The sequence below is a fragment of the Haemorhous mexicanus genome, chromosome 3 (assembly GCF_027477595.1).
Source record: "Haemorhous mexicanus isolate bHaeMex1 chromosome 3, bHaeMex1.pri, whole genome shotgun sequence".
In the NCBI taxonomy this organism is placed as follows: Eukaryota; Metazoa; Chordata; class Aves; order Passeriformes; family Fringillidae; genus Haemorhous; species Haemorhous mexicanus.
In genome coordinates, this window is record NC_082343.1 from 22520724 (window position 1) to 22532951 (window position 12228).

The window sequence follows — 12228 nt, forward strand, 5'->3', positions numbered from 1 at the left end:
GCTGCAGGGGCGCCCGGGCGTAAGATGGAAGGGGAGCCGGGGGGGGGGGGAGGCAGAGCGGTACCTGCGGAGAGCAAGGTCTCGCCTGGAAACAAGCGAGGAGAGAGGAGGGAGAGAGGGAGGAGGAGAAGGCACCGGCCAACACCGCCGGCGAGGCTGGACCTGCCGGCGGTTCCCGCTCCGGCCCCACAAACCGGTCGCCTCGCCAGAGCCTCCCCGTGAACTTTTGAACTGTCCGAAATGTCACCCAATTAGCAGGAGAAGGGGGACAAGCGGGGACACCTCGGCCCTCCCCGGAGAACGGCGCGAGGCTGAAGGGCCAGGCGGTTCCGTCCTTCCCGGATCGCTCTGATTTTAACCCGGTGCTTGGCAGCTCTGGTGTGCTGCTGCAAGGAGTTAACTAGATGGGATCTGGGAGTCAGGGATGGTAGCTGCTCTCCTATCGCACGCGCCGCCTGCGCACCGCCTTCTTCCATATCTGTCTGATAGATACATCAGAAATGCTGCTTCAACTGCGCTTTCTGCCACTAAAAAGCCTGAAATTATCCTTGCTATCTTTGCCGTGGGCTAGCTCCCCTATTTCCCAGTCATCTCTCACCTCTGACACTATCCATGGGTCAGTTGTTCACAGTGAGGTGAAGAGCATGAAGACAAATCCTAGAAGAGGATTTACCAAGAGAAACCAAAAACTGCCCCCAGAGACACTCTCTAAAAAGTCTGAAAACTTAGTGACTATAAAAAATGGGTATAAGTCTCAAGCATTTAAAGCCAGAGGCTGTATCTGTAAAATGGCCAAAGACAGTCATACATCGGGTGTTTAATGGGCTATAATCCCACTTAAATCAGCAGCACCATCAGCAAACACTTGAGAAGTCACTTATTTTAACGCTTCTCCATATCAATGTGACATAATACAAATGAGTGTAATATTGAGTTCCTTAGGACTCCAATTTCAGCAACATCAATCACACCACTCTCGCCCTGCGTGTCCACATGTCTCCAGAAGATGCTGCACAGGGCAGGAAGCTGCCCCTGCTATTTCAGGGAGAGCTGTAGCTCATTGCTGCCCATGCCTGGGAACCAGCAGAGCCCTTGTCGAGTAACGAGAGCCTCTGGGCCCAGTCCAACAACCCCCTGCAAGCAGATCTTTGGTCACAGGGTTGGCTTCATCAACACTGACCCAATACTCAAACACAAAGAGAAATGTCTGCTTCTGACTGCTGATACTCCCTCATTCAAGGAATTCTCAAAGATGTAAGATTCTCACACCTGAATATTTTTAATATAAAATACTCTCCCCAAAATAATCATATTTTCTCCTTTCTTTCCAGCAGATTTCTTAATCATTAGCCTATGTAAACGCTGGCTGCTCCTATCTCATGGAAAAGAATAATTTTGCAGGATTTCTTTGAACATCCTATGGAAAAACAGGCGTGAACATTTTTCCCCATGCTGACCTGTGTCTCCATAAAATACTGTGGAAAATACTACATGCCTTTCTTTAGCAAACTAAATATTTGGAATGAGATTTTGTTTTCCTTTGAGTGAAGGAATTATTATTAAAAGCTTTAAAAGGCTCATATTTATTGTCTACAAATTGAAACCTATGGGAAGCTTTCCAATAGCTTCAGGAGGGTTTGGAGCAGGCCTTAAATTTAGGGATTCCACCCAATGGGAAGAAACCATTATGAGATCTGCTCCGGGAATGACTGCATTGCTGCCATAACCTTAAGACCTGAAGAGCTGTCTCTGGGGAAGCAGTTATTTCCATCAATTACCTAGTAAACATCTCCAATGTCTACTTTCAGTTGGCTGATATTTTCCACCTATTGTGATCTCAGATGCAATCCTCAGCTGGATCCTCATCTTACTTTGAGTGGACTTGAGCTGTGCATTCTCATTTCTAGCAGGGATATAAACACTCCACATACAACATTGATCTTCGAATTCAGCAAGAAAACCAGTAATTCTTTTTGTAGTCTACAAAAAAAAAAAACATTGTGTACAGCAAGTCCTATTTTCAGGAGGCCCTTTACAGCACTAGCCTTTACTCTATGGAGTCATGCCCATCAATTCTTTTTTTTGCAATGTACACCACACATTGTTTGAATATTGTGTTTGACCACTTTGCCCTCAAATTTGGAACTGACATTCGACCAGCTTGACACATCAGGCCTGAACTTTGCTAAACAAATGCACTTAAATGCAGTGCTGACAAAACTTTCCACTAACCAACACAGGCAAATTAAGTAATAAAAGGGGCTAAAACACAGAGCTCCAGCCTTGCAAGCAAATGGATTTGCTGCTGAGCCAAGGAGATTTATCTGAACAAACTGGAAAAAAAATTTCTAAGATTAAGTATAAGCGGGTTTGTGTATTTCATGCTAACATGAGAAAAACAATGTACAGGACTGTCAAATGCTGTCTAAAAATGTACTGGCATGAGTTTGGGATGACCACAATACTCACAGACGGTGGGTGCTGGAAGCTGCTCAACTCTTTGAAATGTTAACAGTAGGCACTGCCAAGATAGACAGGCATGCAGCATGCATAGGAAGTTGAAATTGCATGATAAACACAGCAATCCCATATTCATGGAAATAACAGCTACAGATGACCTAAACATAGCTTTGATAGGACACAAGGTCACTCGCAGGGAAATAGTAATTCCAGAGAAGTATTACCCTATAAAGACCAATTTGAAAGGCTCAAGTAAAAAGTACTCTTACCTGTCACTAACAGTTTATTTTCCTCTTCCTAATTCAGGGGCCATCCCTTCCCTGGGAGGTCATGAAGAACACTTGCTCTGTGCCCAGAACAAGAGGCTTCTGCTAAGCCCCCACCTCTGTGAGCAATAAATGCTCTTCTCCTTTAAGGAGTTGTGTAATGGGAGGCACCACAGGTTCCAGCCTTCTTCAGTCTTATTTAGTGGCTGAGAATTTCTGCACTCCCAAGGGATTACTGTGACAAGGGTTCCAGTGAGGGCACTTGCCTCGCTGTCTTCAACAGCAGCTTATTCATGTGGGCACCTGGGTAATTGACCCCAGGGAACCTGTGCCTCTGATCAAACAGTGTACTGCTCTAGGCTTTGGGACCTCCTGAACACAGCATCCCCTCTTCCTCATCACATGATAGCAGGAATTGCTATCTGCCTCTCTTCAGAATTTGGCCAAACTGTACACCCAGTTAAAGTCAAGGATAAACCTCTGCTACTGCTAGGTTGTATTACCAGAAAGCTTTGCAGAAACACTACTGGACTTACATAATAAGGCAATTTTAAGGTTCATTTTACTTATTCAGCAGGACTTACAAATTACTTGTCTCTTGACTTCTTTGGAGACATTAAAAGATCTCTGTCAGTTCTTTATGGATAATTATGACATTAAGGCCATGCCATGCCACTGTATTTCACCATAAACCATTAGTTGTATCCTGCTATGGGAATTTAAACTAAATGAGGGACTAATGGCACACAGCCTGCTCCTCTGTGGAGCTAAGGAGAAGGCAGACCATGTTCTTCACAGCAGCAAGGATGCCAAGCTGCTTCGAGTGACTATGCTGAAAACACACCTCCCAGCACTGGGGAGAAGGCAATAGGCCAGAGACACTTGCAGCTGAGTGGTACTCAGCCCTCCTCTGCCTCTGAAAATGGTAAAGCCCTAAAACAGACCCATTGAAAAATACATGATCTCATCTAATTCAAATTTTGAAATGAATTAAGCATACATAGGGCAACTAGAATATGTACTGCAGAATCACAGAATCATAGAATGTTAAGGGTTGGCAGCGACCCTAAAGACCATCTGGTCCCAACCCACCTGCCATGAGCAGGGACACCTCCTACTAGACCAAGTTGCTCAAAGCTGTATCCAACCTGGCCTTGGACAGCTCCAGGGTTTGGCATCCACAACCTCTCTGGGACACCTGTTCTAGTGCCTCACTACCCCCAGAGTAAAGGATTTCTTCCTAATACCTAAATTAAAATTCCCCTCTTTCTAAGTTATACCCATTCCCTCTTGTCCTATCACTGCAGTTCCTGACAAAGAGTCCCTCTCCTGCTTCCCTGCGGGGCCCTTCAGATACTGGAAGGTTGCTATGTGTTCTCCATGCAGCATTCTCTTCTCTGAGCTGAACAGCCCCAAATTTTTCAGCCTCTCTTTGTGGGGCAGGTTCTCCAGTCCTGTTATCAACTTCATTACCCCTCTGGACTTGCTCCAACAGTTCCATGTCCTTTTTATGTTGGGGTCCCCAGATCTGGATGCAGCACTGCAGGTGAGGACTCACCAGAGCAGAGTAAGAGGGGGAGAATCACCTCCTTTGACCTGCTGCCCATGTTCCTTTGGATGCAGCCCAGGATTTGGTTAGGGTTTCTGGGCTGTGAGGGCACATTGCTAGCTCATGTTGAGTGACACCTCCCAGGCATGTCAGGGTCCCTCTGGATGGCATCCCTTCCCTCCAGAGTGTCGACTGCACCACGCAATATTAATGAGTTCTACCTCACTAACAAGTTATTACACCTACCAGGAGCGTCTGTCCTACAGTGTGACAAATTATTTATTCAGTAGAAAAGCCATTGTTTCTCACCTCATCAATTACTAGAAAAAATGTTTACATGTGCTCATCTATTTTTATACAGCTCAGTTGTCAGTCTTAATTATGTTCTAATTCTTTCCATTGCTAGCAAGCCTTATCTATTTATCCACTTGCAGCAAGAGGGAAGTTGTTTTAGAACCTGTAAAGCACTGACTGTTGTAATTAATATTGTGAATGTGTATTTTTCTTTACTGACTTGCAAATCTCCCAGTGGGTTTCCTCCTGCCTATGTCGTATTATCAGACCTAATGGGATTTATTTATCACATGTTCTGCCACTGTTTTTTTTCATATTTGTTTCCAAAATCTATTATGCTTGGAGTGCTTCAGAAGCAATGATTATAACTAACTTACAGTGCCATTTTTATCAATGATAAATGTGAATTGCCGTATGTCACCATTATTATGGATTATTTATGAACAGAAAAACTTACCACTACTTTGAATTACTGATGTCCTTGATGGACAGCTAGTAGTGCTTTGGGATGATTACAAAATGCTTTTCTGTAATCACCAAAATGTTCTACAAAATTGCTGGTTTGTAATTTGTTTTCCATTTTTGCCATTGTGGTCTCTTCAAATAAGGAGGCTGACAATGGGAATAACTAGAATTCATATCTGTCTCTCCACACCCAGTAGTACCAACCGTGCAACTGATTTTCATGGTGCTACTGGATGAGATGAGATGGAAACCTAATCTCCATATTGTCTTTGCAGACTGGAAAAAAGCAGGGAATATTTTGAAAGAAAAAAACATATGTATGACTGCACACCTCAGGCCTGATGAGAATTGCCAGAGTTTGTGCTGACTCTAAAGGGGGTTTTCCTTGAGTCAGTAAGCTTACTTTTAAATCATGCCTTGAGGAGCTGAGGACTTTCTGTATTTGTAAAGTACTATATCCACTTTTTAGGGAACTCTGGAATTAGTGACACAGACCTATGACACAGCAATCTGAAAATAAAATAAAATACAGACAGGGACACTGGAAATCACCTAAAATAGCATTAGTGCTTTTCTTTTCAAGTAATCCACAAATCAAATTTGGAAGAAACAAAACAAAACAGACAAAGAGAAAACAAGAGAAAATAGCCCTGGCAATACTAAATAAGTATCATGCAGGGCTAATGAAAGAACTTGCTAGCAGAAATAAAGAATACAAATGAGGTGATGAAAAAGGAGAACATTAAGTATCTATGTTTTAAAACCACCAGACTCTACTCTACCTGGCTTTAGCCATAAAGTGTAATGAAATCAATGAATTATTTTCAAATATGCACAAGAGACTATTTTCTGGCAAACTCTATGTTCAGCTACTTAGAGAGATGTCTGGAAAGGATGTTACATGTTTTTTAAAGAAAGATAGCATTTGGTAGTATTTTTTTTTTTTTTTAAGTTCAGCAGATTGTTCTAGTGCTTGTTCTTTCTGCTGTGACAAAGATGTCACTAACACCATGCAGGCAGAAAGCTGGGTGAGCAGAGCCCAGTTTTCATAAGGTATTTGGGCAGTAAGAAACATAAATCCCTGCCATTCAGATGCATCATGCATTGGCATTGCTCAGCACCTCCATCCTTGAAGGCACTTCATTCTATTTTCTTTAAAGTGTGATCTTGAAATTGAGGGCTTAGTGGTTTAATCTTTGACTGGCAGTTATGGACTGTGTTGGCAGGAGAACAGGCTACTCATACTCATCTCTTTAGCTTTGAAGTGGCTTCTAATCTATGTACTTTTGCTGGAAGAAAGGTGTTTCTGTTGTGTCCTGCCACTGATGTTAAGCATGCAAGGAAACTCAGCCATGGGCTTGTACAGTCTTATATTTTATTTTCTCTTGGTAGAGGGAACATTAAAAGCTGGACTCTGGCTCCAAGGAAAATATAGGTAGAAAATACAGGGCAAGATTGGCCCTTATTTTCCTCTTTGCACAGCAAATATAAATATACCCCAGATGTAATACCCCAGGCAACAAATAGAACCAGATGCGCTCAGGGCTGTGACTGGTGAGAAAGTTATTTTGTATGATCCTTTCACATAAAACAGCTAAAATTAATATTATGAAATTTCCATTACATTTTAGCAGCCTGGACATAAAAGCTGTTCTATTTCTAAAATTCTCAGCAGATTAATATTTTTGGAATCATTTGCCCTAAAAGATTAATTGCCCCATCACAAAAAAGGGTGAGTAAAATTGCAAAAAAATCATTATGTTAGTGTAAAAGGTACTCTTCAATAAAAATAATAATTTTTCTAAATTATTTATATTGGCAACAAACACAGCATAAGTGACCTCCTATAATAATTTCTGTAAACTTTCGGTGATTTTGTGAGTGTTGTGTGCTAAAAAGGGGAGTATACCAAATTAATGAGCATGATTGCCAGGAAAAAGTTAATAGAAAATCCACAAAGGAACCAATTTCTGAAAGTATTGCTTTCTTAGCTTTTCATGTTCTCTCATAACAACTTCGGATATTAAGGGGATTATGACTCAAAAAATTTACCTAAGGCTTTATCCAGTAAGAGTATCTCAATGAAAGACATACAACAAAAGCAGTGAGTAAAGAAGCCTCAGGCTGAATATTTGCACCAGATTCTTGGGGACTTAATGGCAATTTCGTTATTTTAGAGAGAAGATCTGGTGATTTTACTAACTCATAAAAATTGCCTAGAATATTTTGAAAAGTTAGCTCTGATCACAATATTATGACTAGTAAACTAGATTTGTGGGGAAAAAAACCCCATCCCTTGTTCCTAACTTACAGGGTCACAGGGAGTGGGTCCTTCATCCTGCTAGCAAATCCACAAAAAATGCATGCAATCCAGATGTGATGGATTTCAGATATCTTGGATATATCTGCTGTACATCAGAGCAGAACCCCACATAAAGAGCTGTGTGGGAATTTAAAGGCAGCTGCTGCATGCAAAGGATTGTGCAGCATAACAAAAAAGTATTTCCAGCTTCTGGAAATAATCTTCCCAGCAGCACATTCAAACTGGGAACTCTGACCCCTCAGCATGGCAAACTCCCTTAATTATGGTACTTCCATGGCATGTAAGTGTTGCCTCCATTTCTGGAGTTATCTTTTTGTCAGCTACTTTTGGAGGTTTTATATAATTTTGCAGATAAAATATGTAACATCTGACGTGGAGGTGTCTAGAAGCAAAATAGTGACCCCCAAAGAAAGCAATTTATTTTAATTTCTGTGTGGCTCAGTTTTCACCACTGGTGTTCTTGAACAAGCTTTCTGCTTCTGGACACAAACACACTTCCCACCATGCTGCTCAGCATTATGCCCAATTCTTATGCCCAATTGAGCCAGAAAATAGCCCTTCATTTGGCTTGGTTGGAAAGCTAGCAGAACAAACTTTATGCAAACAGTAGATATGGTTACTGCTCTCTTTGAAAACATAAACAGAAGAAAAGCCTCCAGATTTTACATAATAGTGCAGTGATTGCAAGACGTTCTCAGGATAAACAAAAAGAACTTTATTATTTCTTCTGCATAAAGACATTTCTTCTGCATAAAGGCATTTAAATCCACATCTTTAACCTTCCTGGAAAGAGCCTATGACTCCAGTGTTTAAGCAAGCCCAGTTCAAGCAAGTCACACACAGAGATCACTGAGCCTAGTGCTTTACTGGACTCCAGGGCACTGTCCTGTGATTTTATCTGATCTCTAGGAAATATTACTGAGCTATATTTGTTGTTCTCACTTATATGTTTGGGAGGTTTTACACTTGAGTTTTATAAATAGCAATACACTCACATGGGTGCTTAGCAAGTTTCACTTAGCAAGTTTCCCCTGCCATCAGCAGAAAGAATTTTACTGAAAACAGGTAAATGACCTGTTTACCCCCAGAGCAAGTACTGAGCTTGTCAGGATGTTTTGCCATCCTATTGCATAAAGGGTTTCTTCAGAGTCAATTAGCTGCTGACTGCCAGCTGAGCTACAGTGTCACAGAAGGGCACTCCCAAGGGCACTCCATCTTTATAGAGCAGAGACTAACCTGTATCAGGCAGGATGCAAGAGAACTGGATCCCAGAACCAGAGAGCTGTGGCAGGTATTTTGGAAGTTATTTTGGCTCAAGTCCCTACTAGCCACATGGGAAAGACAAACCAGTTTGAAGCTTAGCTAGAATAAGATGCACCTGTGTTTTATTGTTTGATTTCTTATACCTCTCTCCAGAAATAATCACTGATAATTTTTTTAATAATAGCATTTTAGTAAATTAGTTTCCTTTTTGACTGAAGGCTAGATAGAGCAAAGACAGATCTCAGGATGGCTGACAAACCTGAAGCAGCCATGTCCTCAGTATGTGGCAAATCCTTCAGTATATCAGTCTATTTGTACATTTCCAAGCACTCCAATCATCTCCTCTAGCTCTTAAGATTCAGTTTGCTAACCAGAAAAAATAGATTCCAGATAGGAAGTTAGTCCTGCACTATTAATGTTAATCTGAACCTTCCCAGCAGGCACCAGGAATAAGGAGATGGCAGAAAACTTGGGGGAACACCCTAGATTTGCAGCAATCCCATAGTCCAGCAGGTGTTAAAGAACTCTAATGTAACCCCAGTTCTTCCTATAGGATTAAAGATTCATGAGGTACGAAATGGACAGAGGGAGAAAGAGGGAAAATATTCCTATCTTAGTGATTATGCATTTCCTTGGCAGAAGAATTCATGAGTTCCTTCCCCAAGGACTCTTTATGTATTTTAAACAATGACAGTTTCAGTAAAGAATCAAAGGACAGAAACAAATTACATCTGATCATTTCTACAGATATTTATCACTGATAGTCATGATCAGTCTAAGTCAGCAAACACTAGGTTGACATCATCTCCTTTCACATTCTCTACCAAGTTTTCTTGTTTGGCATGCAAGAAGGCAAACCATCAAGGATGCTGCAACACGCAGAAAATTCCTGCTAACTCAGTTCAAACAGAGTAATTAACAGAATTAATCAATTTCAATTGAATGAGATCAAAGAAATCTCCTATCAGTTGACTCTTCAGAATAACTCAAGGAAGATTAATTTCTATCCTAGTGTTCTCTTGATCCCAATAGGTTGTTGATGACAGGAGAGTAGAAAGCAAGTTTTTTATCATCAATCATTTTCATTATTACTTGGCTACCTGCTGGGTACAAGGATCCACACATTCTTCTATTTTTAAACAAGAAAACAACCTGTCAATAAGTGCTGAACCGCTTGCCATTCAAAATGACCACTTAGGGAAGAAGCTAAGCATAGTGGCTGCTGTGTAGAATATTTAACAGGAAGCTATATATGGAAAAACACAACTTAGACTTCAAGAGTCCCAGCCAGCCATGTTTCTCTCAAAGTAAGTAACATTGAATCTGCATGTATCAATTACTGATGTCTTAACTGCAATGCACGCTCAATATACCTCTTGCACATACAAGACATCAGTTTCATCTGCATATTTATCTACATATAACTGCACTTACACCCAAGCTATAAGCTCTAGTTATTACTTATACAGAATGTATAATGTCAGGCTGGAGGGTCACCAGCTTGTGAAAGGAATTACATGGTCTAGTTGCCATCAATAAGGGAGGACAAGGGTAACTGACCCTGTCTTTCTTCCAGTCCAGACTCACATCTCATCAGTTACTGTGTATTGATGCAGCACATTTTATTTACATCACTAAAATAAAATCAGCCATCATTATCTCTCTCTTATGGTCATTATCTCTTGTGATTTCACTTCAGCTCTTCTGGGCTTTGGGCTTAGTCAACACATAAATTAAGAGTCACCATGCTCTGCACTGATGCATTTAGTCTTAGTTAAACACAGCAGATGCAGACCAAAGTTCCTGAGTTCCTGTGTTCCCTGTGTGGGCAAAGTCAGTCACCCACGAGAGAAACTCACAGTGGTCTTCCAGGAACTGCTAACAGGTAGGCACTGAGCAACACCAAGGAAAGCAAGTGCAATAAACCCTGTTAGGTTCTGGCATTTAAATCACCCAAGGGAGGAAATGTCCACACTTCAGACTCCAGGTGTTGTTTTGGTGGGCTTTTTTAAAGTGCTTAACAAGGACAGAGTAAAAAATGGAAAGAAATGGAGGAAAAAGGGAGACAAAAAAGTCACTACTTGGTGCAAGCCAGTGGCTGAAACACCCACTCAGGAGGCAGGAGAGGAGATCTACGCTCACATCTTCTACCTCCCTGTGAACACTCTAACCAGCAAGCCGTTGGGTGGAGTATTCTTAAGCCCCAAATATTTAGCCAGCTGCTTATGATTTCAGCAATGAAGCATTTTCTATCGGCACCCATGTCCTAACAGGCCAAAACTGAACACTTCTATTCCATTTTCATGTGTACTTTACTCAGGCGAGTTCCCATCGACTTCAAAGGAAGCCTGGAAACTTGGAGCAGTCGTTTCTCACATTCGGAGTGTCAGTGCCTGTGCTTACGCTGCCCTGCATGCCTTGGCACGCCCCAGGGTCCTGCTGCACGGATCCTGCAGACCAACGCCCAGCTACAGCGTGCTGTGGCTCATCTTCCAGCTGGGCCTGGGCTTCCCTTGCCATGGGAACTGGGTCTGCAGGATTCAGGGACAAAGGATTGGTGCACACTTGGGTCTTGCCCCACTGTACTCAGCAGTGACAGTCAGCCTGCACCTGCTTCTGAGCACCAGGAAACGGGAAGCACTTGCACACACCGTGGCACAGGAGCAGCCTGCACACTTCAGAAGTTTCCATGGGTATTCAGCAGAGCACAGGTCTTAGAAAATACTTGCTGCAGGAAAGCACAAAAGGCAAACAGTAATATAAACTGTGCCTGAAAAAAGTGTATGCATCCTGGGTTTGGATAAAGCAGAACTATGGCAGAAACCACTTATCCTTTCTATTTAAAATCAGTGTATGAATCAAGCCAATACACAGTCACATATTAACTTAGAATGCCAATTATTCAAAGTGAGTTATTAATTTATTCCTTAACTTAAGTTTTCTCCCTAGTACAGACTACCAAGTTTAGGTAGCAAGATGTGTGCACTGGCCTCATTACAATAGCATATATATGCTAAACATTGTGAAGTGCTCTCTGCTTCAGTAATTCTTTGAGGTGAAAAAGTACTGTTATGTCCATTTTTATCTAGGGGATCTAGAAAACAGTGACTTGAGAGCACTATATAAGGAATTTCCTTTGAAAGGTTGGGGTTTATCTCTTTGTGTGGTAAATGTGCACTGAGAAAACTGGGCCATTTTTTCCCTTTGTAACAGACATTTGTTTCTAATATCTCCAAAACATATAAAGGATATCATGATCATAGATAGAAAATTTCTTTCATCATGCACATCTTTAAATATTTACGATTTCCATTCTACATTTTCCTCAGTGTTCTTTTGCAACCATAATGACAACTTTAATTTTCTTTTTTGTGTGTGTGCATGTGAAATTTCCCCCCTAATTTTTCCTTTGCTGCCTATATATTATTTTAGAGTTTTCTAATCTGTTTTTCTTTCTATCTCCAGATTCCTCTGGCTTTCTAGCTTATATATTCCCCCTAGGAGAGGAAGCACCACACATATTTCCAGCTTCTATCTTTCTCAATAATAAGTAAAATTCTGTTTTCACGGCCTTGAAATTGCATTTAGTTTGTATACAGCTGTTATTG

General features: G+C 41.3%; 1 protein-coding gene across 2 annotated transcripts in view; it reads right to left on the minus strand.

Moving 5' to 3' along the window:
- The window catches only part of KCNK2 (potassium two pore domain channel subfamily K member 2), a 126686-nt gene that overhangs the window by 77327 nt on the left and 37131 nt on the right, over window positions 1-12228 (minus strand). Inside the window, exon 1 of one of the 2 annotated variants that reach the window (XM_059841054.1) lies at window positions 65-209. The exons of the other annotated variant lie outside the window; for it this stretch is intronic. The gene's annotated coding sequence lies outside the window, so the exon portion shown is untranslated. Of the gene's footprint in view, window positions 1-64; window positions 210-12228 lie in introns of those variants that run through there. 2 annotated transcript variants of the gene reach the window in all.